Below are 17,684 nucleotides of genomic sequence, written 5' to 3'. Positions count from 1 at the left end.
CTAGCTTGTCCAATGCAACCGATGATATTCTATGATGACTTAGCTAAGAAATGAGGATAAGATCAAGATGCCATGTCAATTTTGTGCACGTGAAGGATTTCCTTGAGGATCTTGCATGTAAAGATCGACTGCATTAAATGTCTACCTCGAGAATGAGAATTCTTCTTAGCAGTATGAGAAGAAAGCGTGATGGGTTACTGATTTCTATGTGCGATGAAGAATGGATGATAAAGAATGACTTGTGATCTATTTGAGATTGTTTCATTCAATGAAAAGTGTTTGGACGGTCAGGATTGGACCGCCCGTAATTGTAAACCTAAATGCTTAGGGCTTAGGGTTTATGCTACCGACCTAATTGTTGTCTATAATGTCGATGATGTTTGTTATTGAAAGTTGTTGGAAAAAGTTGTGTATGTATTCGAGTGATGAGATACTTGCTAGACCAGTGAGAGAAAACTGCAGAGTGTGATTGTAGAGTAGAGGAACTGAAAAGGATTTGCCTTAGCATATAGTGTTGTTATCAGATCAGAATTTTACCTATTGTCTTCTAACCATTTCAACAGATTGAAAATCCCTTTGCCAGGTAGCTTTAACAGGCTTACTGTAAATCCTCTAACAAGGTGACTCAAGTTCATTGAGTTATTTAAATCCTCTAGCAAGGTAACCTTTAACAAGCTATATAGCCATCCCTTAACCGGGTGATCTTTAACAGGATCGGTTCCTAGCAGAACCTTATTGTAAAGTCTTTAACCAGACTAGGCTCCTAATAGAGCGAGATTCAAAAGAGTTCAAAACAAGCTTGTGGGTATTCATCCCTACTAGGGTTTTTCCCATTTGGGTTTCCAAGTGAAAAATCTATGTGTCATGAGTTGTGCATTTTCATGTGATGATTAAGTATTCTTTGTTTAAGTGATTATGCATGTAGAGCTAATGGTTATGGTATTGCTGATATACCACATGCATATGTTTATGGGTGAAGTAGCTATCAAGTATTGAATGTATTTGAAGTATTTAGTTTTACCTGTTTATGTTGTCTGAAGTCTTACTGTGTTTAACCGGTATTGCCATGGTTAAGTTTAGTAATGAAGATAACTGATTAGTATTGTTTTAACTTGATAAGTTGCTGAGAATTTTTTGTATGTACTGATTCACCCCCCATCCCCCCGCCCCTCTCAGTACCATTTAGATTATTCATTGTTCATCATTATTCATCAATTGGTATTAGAGCAACTCCAGGTCCTCGATGATATAAGCTTAACTGCTTGAGGAAAAAGATCTTGCCTTAATGATGAAGAGGGAAGGTCCTAAGTTCAATAGAGATAACTTCAAAATATGGAAGGACAGAATGAAGATCTATATCAAGAGTTTGGGTGCTCAACACTGGAGCTATGTTGAAAATGTCTATGTAATCCCAACTGGCACTTTAACCGATGATTAGAAAAGAGAGATTCAAGAAAATGGGCAGGTTATGGAAGCTCTTATTCGCAGTTTGTTCGATATTGAGTTCATTGATGTACAAGATAAGGACACTCCTAAGGATGTATGGGACACATTGGAAACTATTTATGGCGGTGATGAGCATGTCCATCAAGATAAGGAAGAGAGCCTGAGAGGAAAATTTGAAGACATGAGGATGGTTGAAGGTGAAATCATTTAGCAATATGGCATAAGGATCAAGACTATTGTTAGAGATATCAAGAGCACTGGTGGAACAATTGATGATGCCACTGTTGTCAGTAAAGTTTTGAGATCATTGTTAACGGTCTATGCAATCAAAGTTTCTGCTATTTAGGAACTAAGGTCTATTGACAAAACCAAGGTATCCTTAGACTCTATCATTGAAAAGTTGGTTTCATATGAGTTGAATAGCTATGATGGCAGTGTTCAGAAGACTCAGTCAGCTTTTAGAGCATCTGTTGCACCAACCAAAAAAGGAAAAGAAGTAAGTACCAGTTATGAATCTATGCAAAGCATAGGTATGGATGATGAAGATATTTTGATGGAGTTTGAAGCTCTTCTTGCCAAGAGACTTACAAAAGGCACAGGAAAATACAGAGGTAAGCTTCCTTTAAAATGCTTATCCTGCAATAAGATAGGACATATAGCTTTTAACTGTCCTAACAATGAAACTTGCTGGTTGGAAAGGGGTTGTCCTTAGTCAAGTAGGCAAAATCACTCTACTCAAAGCCACTCTTCAAAATCTTCATGTTTATGCTCTCAGCCTGCTCAAAATTCCCTCAAAGCTTGCGGAAGCCATTGAAAGAATCCAAAAAAAGTTCCTTTGGTTGGGGGTGGAAGTCAAAAATAGAATACCCCTTATTACCTAGAATAAAATTTGTTCCCCTAAGGCCTCAAGTGGGTTGGGCTTAAGGAACATTGGCTCTATGAATAAAGCTCTATTAGCCAAACAAATATGGAGACTAAAAGGAGAGGAAAGAGAATGGAACTCAATCTGGAAAAATAAATATCTCTACAACCCTCTGAGGAAGAATTCCTTGATAATTATTTCATTGTTGAAGGATCAGCTATATGGAATGTTGTTCAATCTGCTAAAAGTTGGGTTGTTGCTGGTAGAACCTGGAACCTTGGGGACAAGAGGAGAGAAAAGATTTTGGGAAGATAGATGGATTCTGGATAAACCTCTAGAGGAAATCCCAATCATTAAAGATTGGAAAGACTGGTTCAAAAGTAGGTTTGGTGAGTTGGTCAGAGATTACTGGAGAAACGGGAACTGGATTGATATTAGCCAGCAGTGCCCGGGGCTCAAGTTCCTTCAGATAGCTCTCTCTGCTAAAATCCCTAGAGACAACAAAGATGACAGATTTATATGGAGGGAAACCCTAGATGGGAAATATTATATTTCCTCAGTTGTGGCAATTCATAATGATCCAGTGGAAGATATTCCCATCTAGGCTAAAGTTTGGAACAAGAAGTTAGTCCCTAAGGTTAATATCTTCTTTTGGATTTTCATCCAAAATAAGGTTTTAACCCTGGACAACCTTCATAAAAGAGGTTTTATTTTTCCTAATAGGTGTTCTCTTTGTTGCAGGGAAGAAGAGATAGCTTGCCATATTCTCAATCAATGCACTTTTAGTCAGGACATCTAGAAAAACATCTTGAGCAAGTGGAATCTGAGCTGGGTTTTCCCAAACTCCCTTGGGGATTCTTGGCAGCAATGGAAATGCCCTCATTCTAACCCTAAAATTGTGGAGACTTGGAGAATCACTCTACTAATTATTATTTGGAATATCTGGAAAGAGCTTAACAATAGGATTTTTAGGGAAAAAAGGGCTATTCCTGAAGTGGTGGCAGATAAAATTTTTAGGAGTATGTTTGAATGCCTCTATGGCACTAATCATTGACCTTCTGCTAAAGATGACTTCAAAGATAGGTGGAACCTCTCTACCACTACTACCAGCAAGGAAAATGAAAGAGAAGTTCTTGTCTGGTGTTTTCCTCCTCAGGGGTGGATTAAGGCTAACTTTGATGGGGCCTCCAAAGGGAATCCGGGTAAAGCTGGATATGGGGGCATTGTCAGGAATTTTGCTGGAAGTTGTTTAAAGGTGGTGGTTGGTCCCCTAGGAAATCAAACTAGCCACTTTGCTGAAGCCTCTGCTACCCTGAACACCTTAATTTTAGCCAAAAATCTCAATTATTATAAATTATGGCTTGAGGGAGATTCACTCAATATTATTAAGTTCTTAAAGGGGGAGTCAGAGCCTTCTTGGTCAATTGAAAATATCATCATGAAAGCCAGGGAGATCATTGCAAGTTTTAAAGAAATAATTATTCAACATGCCTTCAGAGAGCAAAACAATGTAGCAGATTGTTTAGCGAATATAGGAGTTAACTTTGACTCCCAATCAATTTGGCACAAGGAGGATCTAAATTTAAACATTAAAGAGTCCCTTAGAAAGGACTGTTATATGGGGAGACAAGGACAATTTAATCATGACAGGTAAAAAGAATTATTTATGCCTTGTTGGAAAGGTCATCATTACTTAGCAAAGTGGCAGATCCCCTACAATCTTTAATTATTTTCCGCACACTTTGTGGATAACCCACTTCAAAATCTTAAGCAACTTTGGGAAAGAAGGAATTAGTTTGCAGAGAAATAGAGCAGATAGCCTGAATCCAAAGATGGGAGGTGACCTGAGGCAGGAGGAACCAGATAATACATTGACTTGGAGAGTGATGCCCAAAGTTTGGGCAAAACTGGGAAAGGGTTCTCTTACCAGCTTCATGGAGAAGCTCATGGACTATGACAAAGGTAGGGTCAACCTCGCCGTTTCCAAGATTTCTAAAAACTGGTCAAATGGCTCTTTTAAAATCTATGGAGTCAAGTTTAAACTGGACGCTGGGCTCATATCTACTGTAACTGGAATGCCCCACTGGGCTTAATTTCTTTCAAGACCTCAAAGTCTCCAACAATGCGGTCAGTCTATTCCCATGGAAAGAGAAAGAAAGGGTTAAAATTGGCAAAGCTACTGGGGGCTACTATGAAGCTGCAAACCTCAAGAAGTTGTGGGGTTGGGTTCTGAATGCAATTATGGAATACATTATAGTTGAAGGTCATTTCTCCACGGCCCACACCTACCACTTCATTCTCTTAAACCATTTCAGACATGACAAAAAGGTATCCTTTCCCTACTACCTTTTCAGGTCACTCTCCAAGTCCCTTAATAAACATAGGAATAACCCTTCCAGCTTGATTCTCCACTGCGAGCTTTTGCTTCTCATCTATGAGCATTGCAAAAACCTCGCCCTGCTGGAAAATAAGAGGATTTTGGCCTCTCCGGGTAAGAGAAAGATGGAAGAAGGAGACTCCAACAAGGAGAAGGCATCCTCTAGCAAAAAAAGGAAAAGTGCCTCTGAGTTGGAAATAGAGGAAATTGAAAAGGAAAGCAGCGGTATGGAGATAGACAACTCCATCGGTGAAGATAGCTGGAAAGATGAGGAGTTGGGTAATGAGGAAGAAAGTGGTGGTAATGAGCCTGGTCATGAAAGCCCTATCCTCAGTGATTGCCCTGGTAAGGACAACAACCATTCGATGGAAGAAGTGTATTTCAATGATAATGAGGAGATGGATGTGAACTTTGAGAGGGGAACGAACAAAGATTCTGAGAAGGACCGGACTAAGGATAGGGTTAGCAAGGATAAGGAAAATGCGGGTAAAGGGATAATTTTGGATAACCTCAAGAAACTTTCTGAGGCGAGAATGGACTTCAACAGATGGACCTATGAGCACTTGAAGAACCTCGATAAAAAGGGGAAAAACATGGATGAGAAGAGGGAGGATGAAAATAGAGAGCAACTAAACTGGAAGTAGAATATGGAGGATAAGGTTAAATCGTTGGAAGATGGGAAGGAAGTGATGAAAAATCTTATGGGCATTATCTCGATTTTCCTTTTGCTATCATTAAAAACCTGAAGGATATCGCTAAGGTCTGTGACACTCCAAAACTGGTTGTGGACCTTGACTTGGATGAAGAAACCATCCAGACTGGTAGCGGTGATGCTACTCCGGTGGGTGGCACTACGAAGAGGACCAGGGCCAGTGTCAAGAAAGACGTGGCTGCTCCTACAAAGAATCTCTCTAATCTTAGGGATAACATCAAAGAGCTGCATGAAATTACCAACACTCTGGCAAAAGCTCTAGAAAAAATCAACTAGTTTCTTCTGGACTCTGAATGGCCTGCTGGCTTTGTGGGGCTTTTTCCGGTTTTTCGTAGGCATGTCCTCTTTTGTTTCTTGTCATTTTGCTGTTTAAATTCTGCTTGTAAAGGGTTTTGGGGCCCCTTCAAAACCTGCTTTTACCTTAATCAAAAATTGTCCTAATAATAACAATAAGGATAGACCAGAGAAGTTTAGAAAGTACAAAGGAGGAAATAGAAGAAATTGTCTTGTTGCAGTGGATGAAGGTGTTACTGATGAAGAATCTAAGAAAGAAGAGAATGAGGACATAGTGTTTGTAGCTGTAAAGGAAGAAGTGTCTGACAAGAAAGCACTTGTCTCTCGCATTGACAACTCTAATGAGTGGATTATTGATAGTGGTTGTTCTCACCACATGACTAGTGATCGGGGAAAGTTTCTGTCTCTAGAAGAATATGACGGAGGTGTTGTCAGATCTGGCAATGATGCACCATGCTTGGTAAAAGGAAAAGGATCCATCTCACTAAATGGAAAGAGCAGTGCGGATGATGTCTACTAGGTAGAAGGTCTTAAGCATAACCTGTTGAGTCTTGCTCAACTAAATGATAAAGGACTCATTCTAGAGTTCAAAGGTGGAGTCTGTAGTATAATTGGAAAGAGGGGTGAACTTATTGCCACTAGTAAGCAAACCAGAGGTAACTTGTTTCAGATGAATGCCAAGATAATTCGGTGTCTGATGACGAAGTTTGATGATAGTTGGATATGGTATAGGAGACTTTGTCATATGAACTTTTAAAATATTGTAAAGGTGAGTAAAATCAAGGCAGTAAGAGGATTGCCTTTGCTGAACAAACCAGAGAATGCTTTATGCAGAGAATGTCAACTTGGGAAGATGTCTGCCTCAACTTTCAAAGGTAAGTATTTTTCAATAGAAAACTTACTTGGTCTTGTGCATACTGATTTGTGTGGTCCTATGAAAACTAGAAGTATTTTGGGAGATAGGTATTTCATGATTCTTACTAATGACTGCTCAAGAATGATGTGAGTCACATTCTTCAAAGACAAGTTTGAGGCATTTGGAAAGTTCAAACCCTTTAGAGAATTAGTAGAGAAGGAAAGTGGTCAAAAGATAAAATGCCTAAGAATTGATCAAGGGGGTGAATTCACTTCTGATGAATTCAACAAGTACTATGAAGATAGTGGTATCAAGAGGAAGTTGTTTGTCCTAATGACACCACAATAGAATGGCATAGCAGAAAGGAATAACAGGATTGTAGTTGAAGCGGCCAGAACAATGTTGATCCAAGGAAAGGTTGCTCACACTTTTTGGAGAGAAGCGGTGAGCACTGTAGTCTATACTATGAACTGGGTACTCATCAAGAAAGGTAGAGTTAAAACCCCTTATGAGTATTGGACCGGGAAGACTCCCACTGTGAGTTATTTTAAAGTATTTGGTAGTAAGTGTTACATAAAGAGAGGTGATCATATGAGCAAGTTTGATGCTAAATGTGATGAAGGAATATTTCTAGGGTATTCCACTAAGAGTAAAGCTCTCAAGTGCTACAACAATAGAACAACGAAAATTGTTGAGAGAGTCAATGTCAGGGTTGATGAATCCCCTGAGGAACCTGAGGAAACTTGCAGCAAGGAAGTGGAAGGTGTACTAGATGTAGCCTTTTGGGTACTGGTTATGAAAGAAACAAGTAAAGATCTCAGTGTTCCTATATTGGTAGAAGCTAGATTAGGTGAAGAAGAAGAAGAAGTAAGTGAAGAAGAAGAGGAAAAGTAAGTAGAACCAGCTAGAGTCATTCCTAGATATGTGAAACTACATCATGATCTGAAGCATATCATAGGAGATAAAGATGCAAGGATACTCACAAGAAGAAAGGTGAAACAAAACTCTTGCATGATTTCTAAATTGGAGCCCAAGACTTCCAGAGAAGCACTTACAGATGAAGACTGGATTAAGGCAATGGAAGAGGAGCTAGACCAAATAGAAAAGAATGCAACATGGTCCTTGGTACCCAGACTAGAACATAAGAATGTCATAAGTACCAAATGGGTTTTTAGGAATAAGCTAAATGAAGAAGCACAGTTGTAAAAAACAAGGCAAGACTTGTATGCAAGGGATACACTCAGGAAGAGGGAGAAGACTATGGAGAAACCTTTGCTCCTGTGGCTAGACTGGAAGGTGTCCGAATGCTACTTGCATTTGAAGCATTCAAGGGATTTAAGGTATACCAAATGGATGTGAAGTCTGTGTTCTTAAATGGAATCCTAGAAGAGGAAGTGTATATTGAGCAACCGGATTGGTTTGCCTTATCAAAAGATAGTAACATGGTGTGTAGATTACACAAAGCCCTATATGGATTGAAACAAGAACCTAGGGCATGGTATGAACATTTACACTCTCATCTTGTGAAAATAGGATTTTAGAGAACAAGTGAGGATAGAAACATCTGTTAGGTCCAACTAGGAAAGCTAATGTACTGAGAGGGGAGGGGTGAATCAGTACTTCAAAACTTTTCTTCAAAAACAATCTTACTGATAAACATAAACTGTGTATAGCTAATCTCATAATATATAAAGCTAAAACATAATCATAGAAATAAAATCCATACACATTTCACTCCATAACACAAATATTTTCGTTACGCAGAAACTCTTTGTTAGAGAGAAAAACTGCAATGGGGATGGCACCCACAACTTCACTATTGCAATAATAAAGGTTGCTCGGTTAGAGCTACATGTTTAGCTATTTCTGATAGCTTACCCTATTAGGAGTATCAAGATCTTTAGATCTACCTTGCTAAAGGATTTTACAAAGACTTTTACAAAATATTGTACCTGGTTAAAGGCTTTACAATTTATAGACTTTGTTAGAGTCTTTTACCCTGTTAAAGGTTTCTATTACAACTCAAATGATTCAATCAAAAATCTTTACAAAATATCTGCAACTTTACATCTGAAATATTATAGCAGACTCTATGTGCTCAATATGAAATTACCTTGCTCATAGCATACCTCGGTAATTGATAAATCAACTTGGTGACCTCTTCTGTATAATTTGTCCCTAAAACTATTTTCTGAAAAACGTTCTTGATGACCTCTGAATATCTCTATCACTCTTCTCTTATGATTTTCATTTTCAAATCATCAATCTTTCCTCTCCATGTTAGATACTCAAATCACTCTGCATATATAGATCTCTGAGATGGTGATCTTGTTCATACATTGATCATACAAACATGTTTTATCGAATGAATAAACATAGAAATTATTTCATTGGATAAACTTCCTCAAAATCATACAAAATCTTTGAATACAATTTCCTATTTAATAACGGTTCCCTATCCTCGAATCTTGTAACACGTTTCCACATATGTGTCCAGGTTCATTGAATCTGGTAACACATTTCCACTTGGTTTAGATTAACTCGGTATACCTTCTTTGCTGCTCAGTAGGCATAGGAACTTTACTTGGTAGGAAGCTTGGTATTACTCATCTCGGTGACTAGCCTTTCTTCTGTAACTGACAACCTTGGTACTTACCGACTTAATATTTTAGTAGCATTAACCGACTAGAGTATATAGGATGACTTTGGACATAAAACTAATGACAACTTAGTAAATAGTAACAACATCTACCTGAAATCTGAAGGTGATCAGATTCTAATCTATGAAGTATTTGTAGATGCCATAATCTTTGGAGGAGATGATGAAATGAGTCATGGTTTTGTAGATGAAATGAAGAAAGAGTTTGAGATGTCTTTGATTGGACAGATAAAAATTTTCATTGGTTTACAGATTCAACAAATGAAAGAGGGTATCTTCATTACCTAGTCCAAGTATGTCAAAGAGGTATTGAAGACCTTTGGCATGGAGGAGAGCAAACCGATTGGCACACCGATGGTGACTGGCTGTAAACTAACTAAGGAAGATGATTCAGCATTAGTGAATTAGAAGGAGTATCAGTCAATGATTGGCAAGCTACACTATGTGGTGCACAACAGACCAGATATCGCTCATGCAGTGGGCATTGTAGCTCATTTTCAGAAAAGTTCGAGAGAATCCCACTTGGTAGCAGTCAAGAGGATTCTTAGATAACTGAAAGGGACTGTTGACTATGGATTGTGGTATCCATACAATGGTGATTTTAATCTAAAGGTATTTACCGATGTAGATTGGGGAGGTAATGTGGACGATCAGAAAAGCACAACCGGTGGAACATTCTTTCTTGGTGGAAGACAAGTCTCATGGACAAGTAAGAAGCAGAGTTGTACTTCTTAGTCTATAGCTGAAGTGGAGTATGTGGCAGCATTTATGAACTACACTCAGGCAATCTGGATGAAACATGTATTGGATGGTTTCAAAGTACCTATATCTGAACTGGTGAGTATATTTTGTGACAATACTAGTGCAATCAATATTTCAAAAAATCTAGTATTGTATGCTAGAACTAAGCACATTGAGCTCAAGTATCATTTCTTGAGAGAGAAGGTTCAAAATAGAGAGGTTGTATTACAACATGTTTCCAGTAAGGAGTAGCTAGCAGACATATTCACTAAGCCCTTACCAAAGACTACATTTACCTATTTGAGAGGTGAATTAGGGGTTTTTCCCCTTCATGAACTAAACTAAAGATGTGTGCTCCACATCAGTTAGGTATTACAGTGACAAATTTTTCAGGATTGATGTGTTGAAGAATGCTACTTCATAGGGAGAGCAACATAGTGGAGTATGGGAGCTTGTGCCTCCACTTTGGCATTATTGTCAAAGGGGGAGAAGATATATAATAAGGAGAGAAGATATGAGATAGGGGAGAAGATATATGTTGTATGATATCTGATGAAGATATTTTAGTTGAACTAGTCTATGATGTTTCTTGTTGCAATGCTACGCTAAGTAAGTATTTCCGTCAATGCCAAAGAGGGAGATTGTTGGCATTTGATGAACTGGCATGTTGGTACATGATGATATGATAATAATGTATGTTGTCATTAATGTCAATAAGTATAGGTCAACCAGTATGAAGATTGGAAGCAATTGTTATTGATGATCAAGTTGAAGAACCGGTGTCAGGGTTTCACTAAGTGTGACTACAGGTTGGTAGTCTCAGCTCTAGGGTTTCCGGTTTGGCAACCTAGCTTGTGAAATGCAACCGATGATATTTTGTGATGAGTTAGCTAAGAAATGAGGATGAGATTAAGATGCCACATCAGTTTTGTGCACGTGAAGGATTTCCTTGAGGATCTTGCATGTGAAGATCGACTGCATTAAATGTCTACCTCGAGAATGAACATTCTTCTTAGTGGTATGAAAAGAAAGTGTGATGGGTTACTGATTTCTATGTGCAGTGAAGAATGGATGATGTAGAATGACTTGTGATTTGTTTGAGATTGTTTCTGTAGTCACATAAATCTGTCCACTTAATTAAATGAATACTTAGTATTTATTTGATTATTTAACCATCAATTAATAATTAATTAAATTAATATTTAATTAATTCATCTTAACCCTATTCTCCTATTAATTAAATAAATTATTCAATTTATTTGATTTAATTCACTTAACCAAATTCAGACCATTAATTAAATAAATAAATCATATTTATTTAATTAAATCTTCTCTCACATTTAAATAAATTAATATTTATTTAAAACCCCCAAAATCCCACCTCTCACATTTAAATAAATAAATCATTTATTTAAAATCACCTTTATCCTCCACCCACTTGTATTTTCCTACAAAAGCAAGTTGCACAATTATTTTAAATAAATAATTTATTTAAATCACCTTTATCCTCCACCCACTTGTATTTTCCTACAAAAGCAAGTTGCACAACTATTTTAAATAAATTATTTATTTAAAATCCTATTTATCCTCACCCACTTGAAACCTTTAATGGTTTCCCTTAAAGTATTCAAACTTGATGGCTTTAAAGTCTTCAAACTTGATGGCTTCCTTCTATAGTCTTCTTAAAGACTTTAATGGTTTTCCTTAAAGTCTTCAAGCCTTTAATGGTTTCCCTCAAAGTCTTCAAGCATTTAAATGCTTTATCTTCATTTTCTCATTTAAATAAATTAATATTTATTTGAATATTTATCCAAATGCAAATTACACCATTTAATTGAAATAAATGATTTTATTTTAATTGAAAATACCAAAATTTCTCCCACTTGCATTTTCCTACAAAATCCACTTGTATGCCTAAACCCCTTCTAGATTCTTCTAAACCCTTCCTAATTAGCCTAATCCATCCCCTAAATATTGTCACATTCCTAAGCAAATTGGAGTCACTTCTCAAAGACTCCAAAGTCTTTGAAAAGCAATTAATGCTTTGTGTGTTCAACAAATTAACCCTCAAAGTCTTGGATAACCTTTGAAAGCTTCCAACCTTCAACCACTAAATGGCTCAAAGTCTTTGATAACCATTGAAGGCTTCCAACCTTCAACCACTTAATCCCCAAAGTCTCCAATAACCATTAATGGTTAATTCAACCCTCCCACATGGTTAAAACATTTGTTTTGACTGAACCTCTACCCAACCCAAAGGTCTCATCAGGCCATTAATGCTTTGACCATGATTATCTCTTAAACATTTGCACAAAGGTTTATCCTTGGATTAACTCTTAATCCAATGGGTAATCTTAATTTAGACTTGACCCTTACCTTCTAGATAACCATGAGGTCTTCTCAGACCTTTAATGCCTCCAACCTCTTCTCTCAACCCAATCCTATGTTGAAACTTGTCACCATTTTATTGGTGCCAATTGTGCACATGGATCCCCAACTTTCAAACTTGGCCCTTGATTAAACCATTCAATCTTAACCCTTCATTTCCCTATTTCTTCTATAAATAGAACCCTTCTCCTCAAGCAAAAGGAGAAGCATTTTAGAGTATTGTTGTTATACTGGCATTAGCATAGAGCTTTTTCATAGCATCACTATCTACTCTAGCATAGTATTTAGCTTTTCATTTCATATTTGAAGCTTAGTATTAAATCTCAATCCTCCATAAGCATCCATAGTGCAAAAAGCTGCTGAGAGCTACACTCATTTGGGACTTGGAGAGGAGAGGAACAAGGGAGGAGCAACTATGAGCATCTTGATTAGCTATTTCATTTTATGTTTATATGCTTTCTATTTCATGCTTAATATCTCTCTTGATATGCCTGTTTAGGATAATCTTTTGTTGCTAACACTAACGTTTGTTTCTTGTGCTCTTGTGTGTGTTGCCATCAAACAGATTTTCTAATCCTTTTTGCAGAGCATCATTTGGTGAACCCGACATGAATCCAAACACCAAAAAGATCATTTTTTTTTTAACCAATAACATGTTTGAATGTTGAAAATGTCACACAGGTTGCGATTTTGACACTGTTTTGGTGCGTTTGGCATTATTTTGGCGCTATTCCCCCTGTTTCAGTGCTTTTCCCTTCTCTGTCTTTCCCTTTCTTTTAATACGTTTGTGTTAATTAGTGCCTCTGTTCAAACGCAGACTAGCGCTATTGTAACAAAACGTTGTACAAATCACCTTGTAACCAAAAAAAAATAAAAAATTAGGCTTGTAGAAGCCCACCAAATAGTCGGATTTTACTAACTATTTTTCTCTTTTGTGCAGATTTAAATTAGATTAAAAAGTAGATTTATATTTTTTACTAACTTGTTTTTTGAAGTTGGTTTTAAAAATGAATTCACTTTTTATTTTGGTTTAAAATTAACTTCACATTTCAAATTTGGGCTTTTAAAAAAAGAATCACACATTTGTTTGGGGCTCTTAAAAAGAATTTCATTGTTCAAAGATAAAAAGAACCACAAACTTATACAAAAACAACTTTATTTTTTTTGCAAGTTAGAATACAAACTTCGTTTTGGTGCTTAAAATCAACAAGGCAAATTTTATTTCTTGCATCAAGATAAAACTCACAATCCACACTTCCATTTTTGGTGCAAATAAAATTCACAATCAACTTGTCTCATTTTCAAAGCAATTTTACTTCATGCAAACGTGTTTTTCATTAAGTTGACCAGGATTTTCAAATTCTAGTTTACTCAAACAATTGCCTTTGAAAATTAAAAAGAACACCATGATTGTTGGAGCAACATCTCCAAATAGTTAGATCACATTGCAATGATAGATTAAAAAGAACAAGTGTTTTTCGTGCTTGGCACACTTGTGCAAAGAGTTGGTCGAGTGGTCCTACCTCTAACACACACTATCCTCTCCCTTGGCTCTCGTGGTCCTAGGTGTAAGAGAAAAGTGTTAGTAACACTCAAATTTTATCTTTTTAAGAGAGGCCTGCCAAGGGATCGATACTCTTGGGAACGACCTCGAGCGGTAAATCCTTCGAGCCGCTATAGAAATCAGGTGAGAGCGAAAGCTGTAGCCTTGGGTATAGCTGTTCCTACAGTGTAACTGGCCGAAAGGACAAATGGGCCCCACCACCAGTTACAAGGCTCTTAAGTGAGTCACTGCAGAATGAACTTATGTCCAAAAACATCGAACATGACTAAACACCTTTAAGTAGTAGCCCACCTGTTCTATTGATTGAGGATATTTGAGATATAATTTAGTGCAAGAGCATAGATGGTTTTGCTCCCAAGATACTCACCATACATATTTCCTTGAGTAGAAACATAGCTTTTTGAAAAGTCACTTGTGGCTTGATAAAAGTGGTGACTCCCCCATCATAGGGATCATCTATTTGTTATGCTCGTGCAAGACTTAGTATATCACATCCTTACCTGCCACGACGGGATTCATAAGGTATGTAGTACCAAAGTCGAAGAAATATCAAGATGTGGGCTAAATTTATCACAACTGGCCATTTGACCATAGGGATAAGAGTGTTTGAAGTGTGTTCGTTTTACAGACCTAGAGCAAATTGAGCCGACTTCAGGCTTTGGAAATACACCTTAAAATACATCTAAAGGAAGGGTCAAAAACAAGTCCAAGAATTGGGTTGATCTAGACCCATACTCATTTGTGCCTTTGAGGCTACAATCTTGTGTTTGTGTGCTTGCTTTGTTTTCTTGTCAAAGAAAAATCAGAAAATCAATCCCAAAAACAAAGTATTCATCCAACATCTGTCAACACAACCAAAAATACCAAAAACAAAGTGCAAACAAACAAAGAGTCAAAAATTTATGACCATTCTTCACATCTTGCGAAAGAAGAAGTGTCATCAGAGTATCACCTTGAAAAGGAGACCACTAAGCTCAAAGGCTTTAATCAAAAGGAGGAAATTCTTCTATATCAATCGACAAATCTTTGTCTCCCATAGAGTCTTTCTACATCGCATGCGTCTATACCTTCAAGGTACAACAAACGAGTTTGATTCCGAATCATTGAACCGCAGAGCTTTTATGCAATATAGAGCTCTGAGTTATCACAAAAATCAAGGAGGAAAGATTAATCCCAACTTCTTCCCAAACATCTGTATCACCTACAACACAGCTCGAGAAATGCCACCAACGCCTGAAAGGGAAGAAGTAGAGTTTGTTCCATTTGTAACACAAAGTTTTTATTAAAGTTGAAAACAAAACATCCATCATCTCATTCATACATCATTTTTCCATCATCAATTCATCCCAAAACTCTCAAAACATTAAGAGGTTCTTGTCCCAAGATTCCTTTTTTAGATATTGCTTGAAATCAAACACATCACATCACTTTTAGATTGTTTCTACATCTAGGATAAGCTCATCCTAAGAGACACATCTACGCGGGTTAAAACTAGTTCATGAGTGAATCCTCTCATTGCTAGGTAGTCAAAATCTGTAACACATCTCAGATTTCTCTACACCTTATCACATCCAAACTTATCAAACAAACAAGCAATTCAAAGAAAGGAATTTCGGTTACATCTACCTTAAAAGTGCTAGAGATCCCCATACAACACAAATCACCAATCATCAATCTTTCATCACCAACTCATCATCATCTTCAATCAACTTCAAAACAAACTTGCAAACAAAATGGCTCAAACCCGATCACGATCAAGGCAGCGAGAAATAGAAATTGAGGAAGAAGAGGACAACCTCAATGAATTTCAAGAAGCACTTGGAGGAACTGGGAATGATGAAAACCCAGGTACACCCACTCCTTCAACAATCGAAAGGGTTCAGCATAACCCTCATTTTAACAGATTATTTGATGAAATACTAAGGAGCAACGCAGATGCTCACTTCTTAAGACTTGCTCAAGAAGGAGCCAAACTCCCCTCAGACTTTGATCTTGCCCAATTAAGACAAGCATCAGAAAGACAAAGTCGCCATGAGGAGGAAAGAGGTAGAAATCACATCAGATATAACATCCCTCGAGGTAACCCACCACCTCCTCCTCCAAATGAAATGGAGATGTTGCGGCAACAAGTCGAGAATCTCGCCCAACAACTTCATAGTGGTGTTAGGACCAATCAATTCTCACTTAACGACATCTGTCCCTATCCGTTTGATAGGAATCTTTATATGCCACCCTTTCCACGCGGGTTCGAAACACCAAAATTCGAAAAATATAGAGGAAAGGGAGATCCCCGTGATCATGTCCGAGAATTTCATTCCGCTTGTCTCGAAGTCGCTTATGAGGACACATACCTAATGCGCCTTTTTCCCCAAAGCTTGGGAGGAACAACCACATCATGGTTTTCCCGACTACCAGGTGGCATAAGAACATTTGAGGAACTCATCCAGAAGTTCCTATCTCATTACTCTTATAATATTGAACGCGACATCACCATGGCTGATCTATGTAACACCAAACAAAAACCAGGTGAATTATTCTCAGTATTCTTGCAACGATGGCGCCAAATGTCTAGCAGACGTTCTCTTCAGTTACCTGAACGAGAACTAGTGGAAATTTTCATTTCCAACTTAAACGAAGAAATGGAATTTCACCTGGATGTCAAAGACACAGATTCTTTTAACGATATGATCACCAAAGGTATAAAATGTGAAAGGGCACTCATCAAAAAAGGACTCATCAAAATCTTTAATGAACCCAAAGATGGTCCTCGCCCGCGCTTCAATAGCGATAAACCGAACTTCTGGAACAAGAATAAGAATATCGTTAACGATGGAGTTGTGGATGCTCGGACTGTCCAAAATGCACAACCTGTGGTTCGGTTTGCAGGACAAAATCCTCCACCTCAAAATAACACAAATGTTCTTCCTAATCAAGGTCGCATCACATCTCAGGATGAACCAAGACCTCGTCCACAAAAACAAAAACGCACATACACTCCCTTAGGGGAACCCATTGAAACAGTGATGCGACAACTCATTTCTCAGAATTTGATCACTCTACCTAAGTTATCAAATTATGAGCCCCAAGTCAAACCAGCATGGTGGAAGGATACTGAACATTGTGAGTTCCATCAAGGAAGAGGACATAAGACAAGTAATTGTCACCGATTGAAAGATCTCATTCAGGATCTTATTGACCGAGGAGAAATTGAAATTGAAGGGCATGACCCAAAAACAACCAATAATGATCATCAGATGTTCAAGAATCCACTTCCATCACAAGATCAAAGGGGTCCTTCGACGTCCAGACGAGGTCCTGATACCACTGATTATACGCAAGCTACGTATAATTACACTGTCAATCACCTGTATGATGCCAGTGAACAAATTGCAACTATAACCTTCAAAAATCCCACCTCAAATTGCAATGTTGTTACACGTCGTGGCAAGGTCACCATCAAGGCAGCTCCACAAGGCACCACCTCCGTCCCAAAGCAGTACAATCTTGTGGAACACTTAGATAAAACGCCTGCGCTTATATCCATTTTAGAGCTATTGCGCCTATCGCCATCTCATAAAACTATCTTGGATCAAGCACTCCAAGAGGCGTCAGTCCCTGCAAACTTGAATACAGACCAATTTCAAGCCATGGTTGGAAATCTAAAGTCATCACCTTGTCTCACTTTTTCTGAAAGCGACAACTCTTCTTTCCAACAACCTCATAACGCCTCACTCCACATTGAAGGCTTTGTCAACCAACACAGGATCAAGCGAGTCTTGATCGAT

The sequence above is a fragment of the Cryptomeria japonica genome, chromosome 7, assembly GCF_030272615.1.
Source record: "Cryptomeria japonica chromosome 7, Sugi_1.0, whole genome shotgun sequence".
In the NCBI taxonomy this organism is placed as follows: domain Eukaryota; kingdom Viridiplantae; phylum Streptophyta; class Pinopsida; order Cupressales; family Cupressaceae; genus Cryptomeria; species Cryptomeria japonica.
Note: the sequence above shows the minus strand (reverse complement) of the source record.